The sequence below is a fragment of the Lithobates pipiens genome, unplaced genomic scaffold (assembly GCF_037356315.1).
Source record: "Lithobates pipiens isolate NorthernLeopardFrog02 unplaced genomic scaffold, aLitPip1_a1.2 Scaffold_8, whole genome shotgun sequence".
Lineage (NCBI taxonomy): Eukaryota > Metazoa > Chordata > Amphibia > Anura > Ranidae > Lithobates > Lithobates pipiens.
This window is the reverse complement of record NW_027507903.1, coordinates 517,222,466-517,240,692: the sequence shown is the minus strand read 5'-3', so window position 1 is coordinate 517,240,692 and position 18,227 is coordinate 517,222,466. Positions and strand designations below refer to the sequence as shown.

The 18,227-nt window shown below is 42.9% G+C and overlaps 1 protein-coding gene across 1 annotated transcript in view; it reads right to left on the bottom strand.

The window, feature by feature from the left end:
* TACR1 (tachykinin receptor 1) overlaps positions 1-18,227 on the bottom strand; it is a 368,641-nt gene that overhangs the window by 81,397 nt on the left and 269,017 nt on the right. The gene's annotated exons all lie outside the window — the stretch shown is intronic.

Below are 18,227 nucleotides of genomic sequence, written 5' to 3'. Positions count from 1 at the left end.
CAGCTTCCTAGAAAGATTTAGGTAGGTCTCTGGATCTGTAGACTTGTGACAAAACTATGGTAGGGACTCTGCATAAATAAAACATTACACACCATCCCAACTAGCAGTTTGGGTTTTTCACCAAGCGAATTGTGGCAAGGTCGTGCTTACTCACAGACCAATAGCTGTTATATAGGCCAATATAGTGGTGGTTATGTATCTTCTAGGAGAAGAGGTTACAAGGTCTTCCTGTACTGAATTCATGAAACATGTTAAGCAAAACTGATGATGAAATATTTTTGAATAATGGAAACTATCTAGAGTAAACAATTGTATTAGTTCAAATTGGTATGCATAATCAGTGACTAGTACAGTAGCATCCAGAGGATGGGTACGAATCAAAGAACAATAAACTACAGCAAGAAAATTTTTGTCTACTATAGGCATGTCAGTGAAATATGGCTGCTATATGTGCAAGATACTATACTGTATATGGAACATTGAGTGCCTATCATGTTTGTTGCTTCCAAATGCTTCATTGTACCAAAACAGAAGAAAATGTGCCTTTCCTTTTTTTAAGTTATTTTTATTGAATTGCAAGGTAAACACAAAACAACTTACAGCCTATTGGGCATACCCAGGCTGGTCACTACTATCTAACCCCTGAAAAAAAAGAAAAGAAAAGAAAAACACAAAAACTCCCCCTAAACCCACATACATTCACTTGCATGTATGCCTAAGGCCGCGTACACACGGGCGGATTGTATGGCCTACTTAGTCCGTCATACAATCCGACGGACAGTCCGTCATACTTTCGAATGAACGGACTTGACCACACACGGATGCACAAACAGTCCGTCGAAAGCTTGCGCGATGACGTGTACAGCACGTACGACGGGACTAGAAATAGGAAGTCCAATACACAGCAATGCAACCTTCCGCCATGTAAATCCTTTCTGAGCATGCGCCATTCTTAGTCCGTTGAACTAGCCTACTCAGGAGCGGATTGTCCGCTGAAACCAAAGTATGACGGACAGAATTACGGAAATTCCGAAATACTTAGTACGCCAGACTGCACGCTGAAAAAGTCCGCTGAAGCCCACACACGAGCGGACTGTCCGCTGAAATGTGTTTTGACGGACTAAGTAGGCCATACAGTCCGCCCGTGTGTACGCGGCCTAACAAAACCGCTGTACGCTTTACCACCTGAGCAGATCATGCAAGATAACCTCCAAATGCGCCCATGCCCTACAACTTCCTTTGATTATTCCTAGGATGTATTGTGCAATACACTTCCACATTATACTCCCTCTTCTCCCCACAGAGTATTAACCTGACAGCCCAGGAATATTAATACATCAGGGATGCCCCCACCCCTTCCCTAATGCTTAATAGAATGGTGTTAATCATCGTTTGAGTCTGCATTGGTGTCCTGCGAGTCCGTCCAAATATCCCATATCTTGTGAAATTTGGTGCCACAGCCATGTGACAGGTACGTAGCCTTAAACAGTGGGAGAGCCGTATTCACTAAACTCTTCCAGAAATTATTCGAAGGAGCGGCCGAAGCCTTCCATTTGAGTACTATAGATTTACGGGCATAGTATAATAACAATCCTAGCAGTATTCTGATCGCCCGGCGTGGAGCCAGAGGCCTGACCAATCCCAGCAGACATATCTCTACAGACAGTGGTACAGGAACGGTGGTTACTGTCAGAATAAATCTGGTCACTTCCCCCCAAAAAATTTAGATCTGAGGGCAGCTCCAAAACATGTGAGTGAAATCTGCAGAGTGTGAGTTACATCTCCAGCAAGAAGCGGAGACAGATGGATAAATTCTGTGGAGGCGTGCCGGTGTGTAGTACACCTTGTGTACTATTTTAAATTGCACTAATTTATCTCTAGCAGACACTAGCTGTGAAAATGGATACTCCCAAATGTCTTCCCAGTCCTCTGTGTCTAGCGTAGGGAAATCCACCTCCCACTTTGCCTTAAGGTTTTCCAGACCCGTATGAACATTAGGGAGTAATGCTTTATATATGTTGGATAGGGGCTTAGATTGAGTGTCATCCCTGAGCAGAGTCTCCAACCTCAAGGTATAAAAAGCCACAAGGGCATTTTTAAACTGCGTCCGAAAAGCATGACTAAGTTGCAAGAATCTGAACAGGTGTGAGTTAGGTAAAGTGTATTGTTGTTTCAGCCTATCAAAAGTCTGTAATTTGCCCTCTAAACAGATATGATTAATGTATTTGATTCCCTTACTTGCCCACACGCTAGGGTCAGGAATGGAACCGAATTCTGGTAAGTTTGGGTTAAACCAAAGAGGATTATGCGGGGAAATGTGTCCTGAGGGTACGGGGCATATTGAATTAGCCATGACCCACACCCTTATGACCGCTCTCATTGCAGACGTGAGAGGGAAAGGAGCTCTAGGGCCTCGGTAAAGTATGTTCCGTAGTGCCTCATACGATCCCAAACACGCTGCTTCCAGGACCACTGCCGCATTGGACTCATCCGAGACCAGCCAGTTGTGGGCGTGGGACAAGAGAGCCACCAAGAAATAGGAGTGGAGGTCCGGGCAAGTCAAGCCACCCTCTCCCCAAGGTCTCTGCAGCACCGTCAGCTCAAATCTCGGCTGACCGGTGCCCCAGAGAAAGAACACCAAGATGGAATTTAACGTGCAGAATACTCTTTTTGGGATCCAGACTGGTGCATGTCTGAGGACATAGAGAAAGGCAGGCAGAAGCTTCATCTTAAATAAATTGATCAGCCCAGTTAAAGAGAGAGGGAGATGTGCCCATGCCTTCAGTCGGGCCCGCATCCCATGCACCAGCGGCTCCAAGTTGAGGGCATAATAGTCAGAGGTAGAGGTGGAAATGTGGATTCCCAGATATTTGATTTTGTCCATCCACAGTAATGGCAGGTTGGGATCTGCTACATCTTTCGCCTCTCTATCTATCGGCATAATTTGCGATTTATCCCAGTTTACCTTAAGTCCCGAACAGCTAGTAAAATTAGAAAGAATGGTTAGCGTCTCTCTAAGAGACTGGGCAGGATCACTCAGGAAGAGGATAAGATCGTCTGCATACAAAGCTACTTTCTCCTGTATAGATAATTAGCCTTTCCTTTGATAAGATTGCATACAGAGTAATATCATAAAAAAAAAAAAAATAATTATGTGACATATGGCTGTAAATCAGGTAACTGTGCATTAAACTACTCCTGTATTGTAGGACCTTATAGACATGGGCTTTGGCTAACAAACTTTAATAGGAAGGGAAGTCATCTACCCACTTTTTTATTATTTATTACATTTTGTCCTATGCAGCCCTGGAATGCAGAATGAAGCAATATGGAGTTAATATTTAATTTCATGCAGATTACACTTATGTATTTTATATGAAGTCATAGGAACTGTGAGCAGCAACCTCACTTAGCAGATTTCACTTTTATAAGGACATACTGAAATCTCGCCCTTATTTTAGAACTATACTGAACGGTGATACAACCAGCTGATCTTGTGCATTCATTGTACACCTTCCAAACGTGTCACATTTAAGAATCAGTAATTGTTTTTTACATAAGGGTGCCACCTGTCCTTGAATGACCTGGACAGTCTGGGTTTTGAATTGTGTGTCCGGGTTTCAGAACTCCTGAAACCCAGGCACATTATTCAGAATGGACTGCAGTTCCCCAAATAACTGAGTACCACAACCACCAAGTACATAAGGGACTCTGCATGAATAAAGCCCAGGAGAAGAATCAGAGAGCGGGAGAAGAGGCCGGAGAGCGGAAGAGTCGGAAGAGACCCCCGAAGTCGGAAGAAGGCCCCCGAAGTCGGAAGAAGACCCCCGGAGCTGCCTACTAAATTACTTTAAAGACCTGTATAGTGTGTCTTTTTATTGACTTTCTTTCCCCCAGGTGAAAGGGTAGGGGTAAGATGTACACCATACTTATTCACATAGGGTGGGCGGCCGAGATCTGGGGGCCCTCTTACTAAAGAGGGCTCCTGGATTCCGATAAGCCCCCCGGTGGGGGAGCACCCCCTTCCTCGAGGCACGCACCCCCCATGTTGAGGGCATGCTGCCTGGTACGGCTCGGGGGGGCACTCGCTCATCCCCACCCCCTTTCCCGACCAGCCAGGCTGCGTGCTTCGGAGTAGGGGCTTCCCCTTAAAATCCATACCAGGCGACGGGGCTCGCAAGGTGTCAATCTCGCCGATAAAAGCGGCGAGATTGACTTCCTTTTCTAATCCCATCGTAACTCATCACATTCAAAATGAATGGACATTAGTCCATGTGTGGGCAAGTCCGTTCATTTGGAAGTCCATTGAAACTCCACCGGAATTCCGGCGGGAAGTCCGTCGGACCTAGTCTGCTGAAAAGTCCGGTCGTGTGTACAGGGCATTAGGGATCATCAAAGATTTGGATATTTTTTCATAACCTAACCCTGACTTGTACTTCTCAACAACATTGTCCCTTACTTGTTTAGAGAGTTCCTTGGTCTTCATGGCAGTGTTTGGTTAGTGGTGCCTCTTGCTTAGGTGTTGCAGTCTCTGGGGCCTTTCAAAAAAGGTGTGTATATGTAATAACAGATCATGTGACACTTAGATTGCACACAGCTGGACATCATTTCACTAATTATGTGACTTCTGAAGGTAATTGGTTGCACCAGAGCTTTTTATGAACTTCATAACAAAGGGGGTAAATATATACGCACATGCCAATTGTCATTATTTTATTTTTGAAAAATAGCTTTATGTATATATTTTTCTAATTTTACTTCACCAACTTAGACTATTGTGTTCTGATCCATCACATATAATTCAGATAAAAAATAATAATTAACTACAGGCTGTAATGTAACAAAATAGGTAAAAAGCCAAGGGGGGGGGGGGGGGGGGGGGTGAATACTTTTGCAAAGCACTGTATACATGATACATTTCTGTAATTATGTTGGCATCCAGTGTTACATACTGCATCCCTTACTCCTCGGGCAGACAGGAAAAACCTGGTAATACATTACATTATGGACAGGAGGTATTACAACCAGCAGGGAACAGTGATTTATCTGCCATCAGGTTTCCTCCCACCTCTACTCAATAAACTCCAAGTATAAATGCATTCATCAGATAACACAGACAATAACAGAAGAGGGAGATGAAAACCCTGTTTTGTTATTATTACAACTTTTTTTCATCTTCTCTATGATCTGATTAAGAGTTGACATCCCGCATACATTCAATTATGGGCTTTCTGTAACACAAAGCAAAGATTGGAAAAAGTCTTACCGAGGATGTGAAGGATGCCAATTAACCCTTTATTCCTGTTCAGTCCAGACCTGGGTCACACTGCTGTTGGATATAGGTTAGCAGAGTAAAGACCTGTCTAGGTTTTGCAGTTAAGAAATGTGACTTTTCAATCTACCTAGAGACACGAGGTGGACAGATTGGGTAATGGTTCCACGTGTATGAGTTACCTTCAGGCTCTGTCATCTCAGGCTTGAGGAATATGCATTTAGGCAAACTGAAGAACTTTATATAAATGCTTTTGTTTATAACAGTGTTTCTAGACTGGGGTGCAACAGTAAAAGGACAATGTAAGATGCTTTATGTTAACTCCTGTATGCAGACAGGAGGGAGAGGCAGGGGCAGAAAGAAAGAAAGAAAGAAAGAAAGAAAGAAAGAAAGAAAGAAAGAAAGAAAGAAAGAAAGAAACAAAAAAAGAAAAACCATAATGTGCTAGTGCAATGCAGCAAAGATATGGCCATGGTTTTCAGTGTGTCAGGGTTGTTGTGAGTATCCTAAAAGGCCTGGAACACCTTGCAATCAGGGGCATAGATAATGGGGGTCAGGGATATTTAAACCCCCCTCCCCCCCCAGAGCATCCTGGCAAAATGCCCAGACAGTGCCCCTGCTGTTTAGCCTCAGTATCAGCACAGTAGAAGCAATCAGAGTTTCGGAGTGCAGCAGCCAGCCCCAATTCTATTGTGCCTCAGTTTAATGAGGGGTCCCCCTGAAAAGTGTGAAATTACTGTGAGGTATCATATGACACAGCCAAATGGAGACTGGGGATGCAGATGTTTTCCTACTTCTGTGCCGTGCTGAATCTGAGGTCTGGTAAGTTGGAAGGCATACATTTTCTGTTTTGGGGCCGAGGAAGTGAGAATTCCAGCCTGGGGGAGTTTCTTTTGGTGGGGGGTTAAGCAAAAGGGGTGAGTTTGCTTTTGAAGAAGGAGGAGTTTCTTGTAGATACGTTTACGGGGGGTGGTTAATGGCAGGGAGTTTGATTGGATGATAGGATTTTTTTTTTCATAATTAGGAATCTTTATTGGGGGAGAGGGTGTTGGCTGAGGGAGATATTTTTGCTTTGGTGGGTCGGTTTAGAGACGAGGGGTTTATTTTTGGGGGGATATTTGAGAAAGGGAGATATTTTACAGTGGGACTCTTTGCTTGGGGAGGTAGGGTTATTAGGAGGGAGAGGGGATTTTTTTCTTTTTAACCACCTAAGGAACAGCCTCGTTTTGAGATTTTGGTGTTTACATGGTTTTTTTTTGCTAGAAAATTACTTAGAACCCCCAAACATTATATATTGTTTTTTTTTCTAACACCCTAGAGAATAAAATGGCAGTCGTTGCAATACTTTTTTTCACACCGTATTTGCGCAGCAGTCTTACTTCTTTGGGAGAAATTCACTTTTTTGAATAAAAAAAATAAGACAGCAGTAAAATTAGCCCAATTTTTTTTATATTGTGAAAGATAATATTAGGTCGCGTAAATTGATACCCAACATGTCATGCTTCAAAATTGCTCCCGCTCGTGGAATGGCAACATACGTTTACCCTTAAAAATCTCCATAGACGTTTAAACAATTCTCGCCCCTCTCTGCTGCTGTCATTATTCCTTAAGTGATGAGAGTGATGTGGTGGAGTAAGTCATTTTCTGCTAGGAGGGGGTATTTCAGGTGGAGGGTAACAGAATTTGTGTTAGGAATAAGGCATAGTTGGGTGGAGGAGGAACAGTATTTGTGCTGGGCGGAGAGAAATTTTTGGTAGAAGGAAGGATTTAGAGGACAGGGTGGACTGTGCTAGTAGGGGGGAGCTTGGGGGGGGGGGGGGGCGGAGTTGTGCTAGCAGGGAATTTTCCTGCACCACACAAGAATGCACTGCCTTTTACAGACACGTGCACATGCCTTTGATTCTTAATGACACCCCACACATCTAGCAAATGCGTATCCGTTCATGCCCAGGGCTAACCCACATGGTACCACAGTGCCATGCATTTTGGTGTTGCATGATTTTAAGCCCTTGCCAACCTGCTGCCGTCATTTTACTACCACGGGGCAGCACAATCCCTCGAGCTTGACGTAGCTATACGTCGACTCGTGGGAACGAGATGGCAGGCACGCGTCTGACACCGGAGGAGCGGCAGCTCACGCGTGCCTGCTATCCTGACCACAATCACAGCAGGGGTGCCAATGCTCGTGGCCGACGGTCACGATGACCGTGGGTCATGAGCGATCGGTGGCACAATAGGCAGAACAGGGAAGTGGGTGTGCAAACACACACTTCCCTGTTCTGTTCTGTGAGGCGTGACAGATCGTGAGTTCCTATTAGCTAGGAACCACATTCCGTCAATTCCTCTAGGTCAGTCCCCTCCCCCTACAGCTAGAAACACACCTAGGAAACACAGTTAACCCCTTGATTGCCCCCTAGTGTTAACCACTTCTCTGCCAGTGACATTTTTACAGTAATCAGTGCATTGTTATAGCACCGATTGCTGTATTTATGCCAATGGTCCCAAAAATGTGTAAAAAGTGTCCGATGTGTCCACCATAATGTCGCAGTCCCGATAAAAATTGCAAATTACTAGTAAAAAAAAAAAAAAAAAGATAAAATGTGTAGAAGAATACATATCAGCCTAAAGTGAGGAAAAAGCTTGCTTTTTTTTTTTTTTAAAAGGGGATATTTATTATAGCAAAAAGTACAAAATATTGATTTTTTTTCAAAATTGGCGCTCTTCTTTTGTGTATAGCGCAAAAAATAAAAAACGCAAAGGTGGTCAAATACCACCAAAAGAAAGTTCTATTTGTGGGAAAAAAAGATGTCAATTTTGTTTGGGTACAATGTTGCACAACCGTGCAATTGTCAGTTAAAGCAACACAGTGCCGAAGTGCAAAAAATGGCCTGGTCATTCAGCAGCCAAATCATCGGGCTGAAGTGGTTAAAAAACATGCCGACACCTATTTGCGTGTTTCAGCAAGCACAGAAACTGCCTGTTGATCTTGCCAAAAATGCAGTGTCCTTGTCACTTCATAGAAGCTGAAAAGGACGAAACATGGTAGAGAGGGGCAATCTGCAGGCAGGGATAGTTTACTAACTTTTTCTTGCAGTTGTATTCAACAATAATGACCTTAGTGCAGAAAAAATGCTTCTAGATTTAATAGAAGACATAATAGAAGAGTGAATAGGACTGAATAATACAAAAATCCATTTAATTCTTTGTCAATGTATGGGTCGTACTGCACTTAGTACTGCTCTTCTTTGGTAGTAAATCAATTTAAATAACTTGAATCTACAGTATAGCAGCTAAATTCTAAAGACTAGTCTATGAATAAAGCAGGTGTCAAAAATAGTATCCCAAGATAAAATCACATTCATTTTTCAATATAACAAAACTGTTATGACATGTGTACAAAGCTGCCTCACACGGTATTATCCTAGAGACTAGTGAGCTACCGAATGTATATCACTAATATACACATGTATGATATAAAGCCTCGGTCAGACTAAATACTTCTATCCTAGTTAAGGATGATAAAATCTTACAAAATAAATGGGATTAAAAAAAGTAATTTAAAGGCACCATCCAGCAAGCTTTCATCCAGGCAGAGTGGAGGTGTGAAAGTCCACCCCAGTCCCTTCTGTTGGTAGTCTATGATCTGATAACCCATTTTGCTTACTCATCTGTAATACACAAACAGTGAGGGGAATCCAATAAAGCAGTAATGACACATTTATATAAGTTTCTTCACTACCAGGCAAGCAGTTGTACCAGTTTTGGTAACATTACTGATGAGTGCAACAAATTCAGGTAGATCTTAGTACTGTCACTTGAAGAACCTGGCACTATGGCAGCAACCGGTTCATAAAGAATTACCAACCATTCACTTATTAGGAAACTGGTGGTAATTCAGACCAGCTCTGAGCTGGTATAAAGAGTGCTCAGTGTGGGAGATGGCTTTGCTGGGAAGCTGTCATGTATGTGACACATTCCTACACATGGCTCTATCCTTGGCCCAATTCATCTGTCACCCAGGAGATTTCCCACCTGAAAGCTAAATGTAAGCAAAGGGGTAGGCGATAGCGGTGATGTCATTGCCCAAAATGTTGATGCCTATATTTGGTATAGGACTTGTGTCACTGGGTGGGTGGAGCCTGATGGGGTACTAAGAGTTCCCCATCAGGTGAGTCTTACTTTTAATTGACAGCACGTGGCAGTGGGAGGATTTGAAAGCTGCTATTTGACTGAATGGCGCTATGGATCTGTCCTTTGCTGTTAGCCCCCTTTCACGCGAAAGGTCCAAACAGATCTGCTTGTCAGTTTGTCAGGGAGACCTGATCAGACCCACCATTCGCCCCTATGGACTGGTGGGTGTAAACTGACTTGTACCCATTTACACTTGCCTGCCTCCAATCAGATCCAGTCTGTTTAAAAAAAAAATGGAAAAGCATCCACCCCCCTCCTCCCTTTAGGCGGATTGGAGAGCAGTTGGGTGTAAATGGACAGATAGGGTCTCTTTACACCCAACCACCTATAAAGCAGAGCGGCTTGGTCAGTGTCTGCTCTGCATAAACTGAGCGGACACAAACCTGTCATCCGCCCACTCCACTCAGCTCAGCAGAGGATCAGTGGACAGATCTCCTGCAGATGTAAATGAATCCTGCCCCATGTTAAAGGGGCCTAAATCAACAGCAAGGTAGACCTAATGGGTCTAAACTAGTTTCTATGTTCCCTATCATGCTCTACCCACCCCTACTATGAAAGTGCACCTGTCAGTGTGTTGGGTGCAGTGGCTAGGGAGGAAGGGAGCACACTGAGGAAGAAGTGTCCAGGATGACCCATCACCATCAGTTCAGCATGACCCATCACCATCAGTCCAGTATGACCCATCACCATCAGTCCAATATGACCCATCATCATCAGTCCAGTATGACCCATCACCATCAGTCCAGTATGACCCATCACCATCAGTCCAGTATGACCCATTACCATCAGTCCAATATGACCCCTCACCATCAGTCCAATATGACCCATCATCATCAGTCCAGTATGACCCATCACCATCAGTCCAGTATGACCCATCACCATCAGTCCAATATGACCCATCATCATCAGTCCAGTATGACCCATCACCATCAGTCCAGTATGACCCATCACCATCAGTCCAATATGACCCCTCACCATCAGTCCAATATGACCCATCATCATCAGTCCAGTATGACCCATCACCATCAGTCTAGTATGACCCATCACCACAAGCAACTACAGTTTTGGTGCGGTGGCCGACAGACTTCTACAGGGTGTCCTATACCCCAATGTATGTTCTCTGCTGTCTCATGTATCAAAGTGTCATTTCGAAGCTCAGTGTGCCTGTTTTATATTAGCCACCAGCTTGATTGGTCATACAGTATATCACTCAGTGTGAAAGAGGGCTCAACTTAGTTTCAGGAAGCAGACTTGCAGTAGGTTAAAAAGCACTCAGGTTAAAGTTAGGGAGATGTCCTAATTTTAGCACACTTACAGAGATTGCATGAAACTTTAGCAGTTCAGTGATGGTTTTTATGTATTTCCTGGAACCGTTCGTTAATACGTTAAGACACAATACCATGTAGAAATCAGCAAGATCACAACTTTACCAAGTGAAGAGCCATCAGAAGGTAACAAAAATCATCATTTCTGATTGCTTGCTTGCTGTGAATTACTGTACTGTGCATACTGGTGATTGCTTACTAATTAAGGGATCCTTAATGAACAAAATATAGGTCTGACATTGCTGACAGTGCTAATTTCCTGTCAGTGTATCTCTGACATTAAAATATTTTTGAATCACAGGCCTAGAACAAGAATGCTAAATGTGAAGTTAATGGCTCAGAAAACACTGGCGGAGGATCAATATGGCAGACACTATCACTGATTGGAGCCCCTGCATTTCTTATTTGAAAAGTTTCCTTTTGTGATAGTCAGATTAGGAATCAGATTTTAGATTGGATGTCATCAGACAGCAGTGCAACAGATATAAAGTTAGAAAAAAAAAACAGTGTGATGTGCACTGCTCCCTGTCAAAGCCAAGAGTGACATTAGAGCCATGCTAGTGAGAGCCTAGCCTAAAAGATAAATAAGCTGCCTATTCAGTAAGTGATTAAACTAGCTGCTAAAACTGCTTAAAATAGAACAAAGGACATTTTTTTTTTTTCATTTTGGATACTTCTGTCAATTTATTTTGTTATCTTTGTCCCATTTCGGAGATTTCCCTTCACTTCCCATAACCAAAACAGGAAGTGATGCTCAGATCATTCCTTACCAAATAAGGGAATCCCTGGTTGTCATCAAGGTCACAGGAACTAGTGTCCCCAATGGAATTTTCCCCCTCTATTAGCGTTCTTAGTTTTACTTTTTCTACTTTACTTTCTTTTACTTTTACTTTCAACATTGGTAAACATAACAGATAGAGAGGGTGAATCTTGCTAATGGAGGCACAGACAGCAATAAAATAGATACAGTATCTCACAAAAGTAAGTACACCCTCACATTTTTGTAAATATTTTCTTATATCTTTTCATGTGAAAACACTGAAAATACTGGCACTTTGCTACTAAAGTAGTGAGTGTAAAGCTTGTATAACAGTGTAAATTTGCTGTCCCCTCAAAATAACTCAACACACAGCCATTAATATCTAAACCCGCTGGCAACAAGAGTGAGTAAACCCTTAAGTGAAAATGTCTAAATTGGGCCCAATAAACCATTTTCCCTCCCCGGTGTCATGTGACTCATTATTGTTACAAGGTCTCAGGTGTTAATGGGGAACAGGTGTGTTAAATTCGGTGTTATCGCTCTCACGCTCTCATACTGGTCACTGGAAGTTCAACATGGCATCTCATGGCAAAGAACTCTGAAGATCTGAAAAAAATAATTGTTGCTCTACATAAAGATGGCATAGGCTATAAGAAAATTGCCAAGGCCCTGAAACTGAGCTGCAGCATGGCAGCCAATACCATACAGTGGTTAAACAGGACAGGTTCCACTCAAAACAGGCTTTGCCATGGTCCACCAAAGAAGTTGAGTGCACATGCCCAGCGTCATATCCAGAGATTGTCTTTGGGAAATACTTATGAGTGCTGCCAGCACTGCTGCAGAGGTTGAAGGGGTGGGGGGTCAGCCTGTCAGTGCTCAGATCATACGCCGCACACTGCATCAAATTGGTCTGCATGGTTGTCGTCCTAGAAGGAAGCCTCTTCTAAAGATGATGCACAAGAAAACCTAAAAACAGTTTGCTGAAGACAAGCAGACTAAGGACATGGAGTACTGGAACCATATCTTGTGGTCTGATGAGGCCAAGATAAACTTATTTGGTTCAGATGGTGTTAAGCGTGTGTGGCTGCAACCAGGTGAGGAGTACAAAGACAAGTGTATCTTGCCTACAGTCAAGCATGGTGGTGTTAGTGTCAAGGTCTTTAACATCCACCAGCTCTGTAAAGTCATCATGGAGGAGTGGAAGAGGACTCCAGTGGCAACCTGTGAAGCTCTGGTAAACTCCAGGCCAAGGAGGGGTTAAAGTGGTTGTAAACCCTTACAAACAACTTTGACCTACAGGTAAGCCTAGATTAAGGCTTACCTGTAGGTCCAAGAAATATCTCCTAAACCTACACGGTTTAGGAGATATTTACTAAAATACAGCGACAGCTGTCTACGGCGCATGTGCCATAGACAGCGGCGCGCTAGGTGCACTATCGCCATTAGCAGCATGCCGCTGCTTGTGGCGATATGCCGTTAGTGGCTGCTCCCGTGCACATGCGCAGGAGTGACGTCATCGCTGCTCTGGCACTGTGAGTGAGAAGATGGATGCTCTGGACTACAGGGGACAGCGGTGACATCGATGGCTCCTGTGTCAGGTAAGTGACACATAATGGGCTACTATACGATGCATAGTAGCCCATTATGCTTTACCTTTGCAGGGAGACAGAGGAAGTAAACCCATCAGGGTTTACTTCCTCTTTAAGGCAGCGCTGGAAAATAATGGTGGCCACACAAAATATTGACACTTTGTGCCCAATTTGGACATTTTCACTTAGGGGTGTACTCACATTTGTTGCCAGCGGTTTAGACATTAATGGCTGCGTGTTGAGTTATTTTGAGGGACAGCAAATTTACACTGTTATATACAAGCTGTACACTCACTACTTTACATCAAAGCAAAGCGTAATTTCCTCAGTGTTGTCACATGAAAAGATATAATAAAATATTTACAAAAATGTGAGGGGTGTACTCACTTTTGGGAGATACTGTAGGTGTTCTAACCACTCTCCATGCTATTCAGAACTAAAATAAAACGTTTTGCCTTTGGTTATACTTTAAAAAAGAAGATTTAATGTCACTTTCAGTTCTCACTGATGTACGCTGCTGATACAGTCAAAGGTCATGACAGGGTCTCTTAAATCTGTAGAAAATAAAGGCAAAATGAATAGCCAAAAAGAGTTAACTGTCTGTTAAAATTGCTTTAATAGTTTGCAATAGAATACTGAATGAAGTTGATTATTCTTTCTCCTTCATTTAATTAATTTGGTTGTAATAGAATTGAACACAGTGGATTTTTATTCTTTTCTGACCCTTTCTAGCTATCTTTAAATGTTAGACAAAGGGCTCCAATACTGAAAGACATCAAGCACTTTGTAAAGCGCTGTAACCTGCAGCCAAATAAGTCTCAGCCCTTGTACACACGGTCGGAGATTCCGACAGAATGTTTCCTATCGGACCGTCTTGTCAGATATTCCGACTGTGTGCATCGGACTGTTCCGACGGACCAACTTTTCCAACTTGCTGGTAAATTTTTTCAACAAAATGCTCCGATCGGACATACTCCAATCATGTGTAGCCTACTCCGACGGACAAAGTGCCACGCATGCTCAGATCAAATTCCTAGACCAAAGCTATTGGCTACTAGCCTGAACGTAGTCCCGTCGTAACGAAATAACGTCATCACGTTATGTACAATCGAAATTTCCGACAACTGAGTCCGACCGTGTGTATGCAACATCACTTCCGGACCTCTTCCGGAATGAATTCGTCGGAATAACTCCGAAGGATTTGGTTTTGGAATTTCCGACCATGTGTACGGGGGCTCATACATGCAATACATATATCCGCATGTGGGTGAGAACTGATTCCACCTACATTAGATGTTGCAGAGATCACTGGAACTTTATAAGCCTCTTATAGAGATGCTCAAAGCTACATCTAAGTTGTAAAAAGGTCATAGACACTCTTAATAGGGTCTTCCAGGTGTGGACCCTAAACATTGCTTGTTGGGTATCCCTAAACAGGCTATTGCTAGGGCTCTCTTCCAGGCCCGTAAAATGATTTTGTGACACTGGAAATCCACAGAACCTCCCACGGTCCAAATATGGATTACTCAAATGGGAATCACCATCCGACTAGAGAAGCTTATTTACCAACACAGGAGCACAAGGGGCACATTTGATAAATTGTGATCCCCATGGTTGGATGTTCCTGGCTTAGCCCCAGTGGACCTGGTGTATAACCGTATATTCTAGCATCTGATCCCATTTTTACCCTGCCTTTATGCACACTAAATTAGTTGAGTGTACGTTTGTAATTTATAATGAGGGGTAATGCTTTATTTGAATGCTTAGGCAACTGGGTTATTAATATGTAAACTGGTATGTACAATGTACTGAGACTTTGTGCGCTGACATCTACAGACCTAGTGAACTTAGTTTGTTCTGGATCATGTATGTTTCATTTTTTATGCTCTATAAAAACTTTTTGTTTAAGAAAAAAAAAGGCTTGTACATGCGTTGAGAATTTCGGACGAATGATCGTCCTTTTTTTGCATGCTAAACTCATATTAAAAATGAAGACGTTACTCAACTTATGAAAATTCAAGACAAAATACAACTTCAGAAGTGATGTAATGTGTAGTCTTGCTCTTCCCATTTTTTTGATGAAAATGCACTCATTAATGTACTGATTAAATGAAAATTGTACGATCTGGTATCATATTGGAAACGATTTTGTGTTTTTTTTTCCCTTTGGATAATTTTCTGATCGTGTGTACTAGGCTTTACTCTGCCATCCATCAAATCAGTTTCTAATGCTAGTCTATCCAGCAGCGGCCTACCCCATTATTATGATTGGGTATTGAAAGGGAACACAGCATCACTTAAGCTGAGTGAAAATCCACTTGAACATGCTCTTCTCCTTTAGCAAATCAACCGCAGTGTTCCATCCCTGCATATGGAGTACATAATATAAGTGCCTACAAGCTATATTTGTCAGCAGCACAACATGGTATAAACACAGTAAATGGCCTTAGGCAACTTAATTAAACTGAGAATCTCCATAAAATCTTGTGTTTGTTAAATATTAATGGATCAAAGCGTTACAAAGAAATTCTGCACCTTCACAGAGATCTTCCAGAAGGCTGCAGTTCTTAGTTCTGAGAGAGGCGGACTCGAATATTTCATTCTTGCCAGTCACAATCTCTGCTGTTGCATCATGTATAGCTTGTTCAGGGTCTGCCGCTATCTATTTCTGACAATACCACCTGCCCAACCACCCAAGGGCTTGGATGAGTCGGTGAGAACATTCCCTCCTCTCCCCACTTGTACGGTTTTTACATTTCAGTGCTTTGAATTCTTCTAACTGCAAGCTGCTGTCAGCCCTCCTGGCATCTCAGCTTGATTTCTTGCTATGATAACATGTAAATCCTTGAAGTTCAGGGATAAAAAGTGGCTTTGGCTCATATAGATAAAAAGTGCTGTGTTCTTCTAATTGATAATGAATCGTGTGCACTTCGGAGAAACGTCTGGTCATCATAAGAAGCTGCCTGCTAAGACTTTTTTAACTTTATTTCAAATGCATACATTTTGCCCGATAGGATGTACTGCTTATCACGTTTACCCCAAATGGATACTTTATTTTAAATCTGGGATGGCATGGTTCTCGAATGGAGATAAGTAGTAGCCATCAAGCTGTTGCAGAACTGCAAGGCCCATCACACGTTTGCCTATGGGAGTCATGCTTGTGGCTGTTAGGCCGCGTACACACGCGGGGACTGTTCGCTCAACTTTGTCCGTCAAACAGTTTCAGCAGACAGTCCGCTCAAAATTAGCATGGACGGACTTGCCCACACACGACGAACGAACAGTCCGCTGAAACCGTGCGCGATGACGTGAACGGCACGTACGACGGGACGAAAAATACGACGTCCTATACACTGCAATGCAACCTTCGGCGTGTAAATCCTTTCTGAGCATGCGCGGAACTTAGTTTGACGAACAAGCCTACACACGAGGGGACTGTTCGCTGAAACAGAGTTTCAGCGGACAGTTTTTCGGAATTTCCGAAAAACTTTGTTCAGCAGACTGTCCGCTGAAACTGTCCGCTGAAAGCCCACACACGAGCGGACTGTCCGCCGAAACACTGTTCAGCGGACAAAGTTGAGCGAACAGTCCCCGCGTGTGTACGCGGCCTTAAAGTCTTGCAATGCCATATGGGACATGTAGTTCCACAACAACTAGAGGGCCAAAATTTTCTACCCTCTGTCTCTACCCCTAGAGTAACAGAGTAGGCTTGGTAGATGGGTCTGTTCTGACTGCCTAAATAGAAGGGTCTCAACAAATATACATTTTTATTTTAACTGGGAAACTATTGTGAGCAAGCTTTTTTCTAGAGTAGCACCGATACCGCTTTTTTTTAATCGACGAGTCCTAATACTGATACTTGTGCTCAAGTACTGATTACTGATACATTTGTGGTCCGATTTGTGCCCATACAAAATGAATGGGCTCAAATCGCACTGAAAAAAATCTCATGCAATTTGAACAGGAATGTGGTGCGATCCCTGTCTGAATTGCACCTCTCCAGTGTGAACCCATGCTGAAGTCAATATGACAAACCTGGGCTCACACAGGAGCGGTGGGGGAAACCGAATGCAATTTCGATACAGAGTACTCGTGCAAATGGTTAGCATTGGCACCAATACTGATACCATTATCGGTGCAACCCTACTTTTTTCTGAATGTGGTATCAAAATACTGACTGGGACCTATAATGGTTTTCTGTCAATTTTATTTTTGGTTGGGTAAAGATGTAGTTTAATCTACTTTAATTTTTTTGCCTTCCCTCATTCCTCCCTCTCCCCCTCTTCAACATGCTAATAGCATATTTTTCTAAAATATTTCTGTTTTCAATACGCACCTTATTTTAGACCCAGTGATGTCATCACTGGGTCACTGTTTTTCTATATATAATGCAAGCAGATCACAGATGGTGGGAGGGCTGGCAGGTTGATCTACTGAAAACATCAAAGCACCTTCCCCTAGTATTCTCTCAACCATTCAAGCCTTAAAGTGTTACTGAACCCACAACAATAAATTCAGTCTATATATGCAGTAAAGCATGTTAGTTATATTTACTGTGCAACCTGAGGGGTGTATAAAGGCTGTGTGATCCGGTCTCTCTGATCCTCTTCTTCTTTAACTGACTCCAATCCCTCTCCTGATAGAACAGAACATTGCGGGACAGGCTGCACATGCTCAGTTTGGTGTGTAATGCTAGAGAGTGTTTTTTTTCTTCAGATGGTGCATGTAATCAGCACAGGGCCAATCAGCACTGCCCAGACAGAGGATCAAGGGTCCTGCAGCCTGATAGGACAGCCAGAGGAAAATAAAAACTCCTCCTACAAGCTTTAACCAGACACTGATACACGTCACAAGACTGTTCTAACTGCTGATGAGAAAAGGCATTTAGCAGTTTATATTTACTAAAACTATTGCATTTCCATGTTCTGTGTACTGCGGGAGAGCAAATTTAGTGAATGCAGGGTCCTAGCTGGGTTTAGTAACACTTTAAGGAAACAGTGCTTGGGAGGCTCTTGGGAATAATTATACAAATATCAAAATGCCTTGATGGACAGGTGTGCCAGTGTGGAGGAGTGGGCATTCTTTTGCAT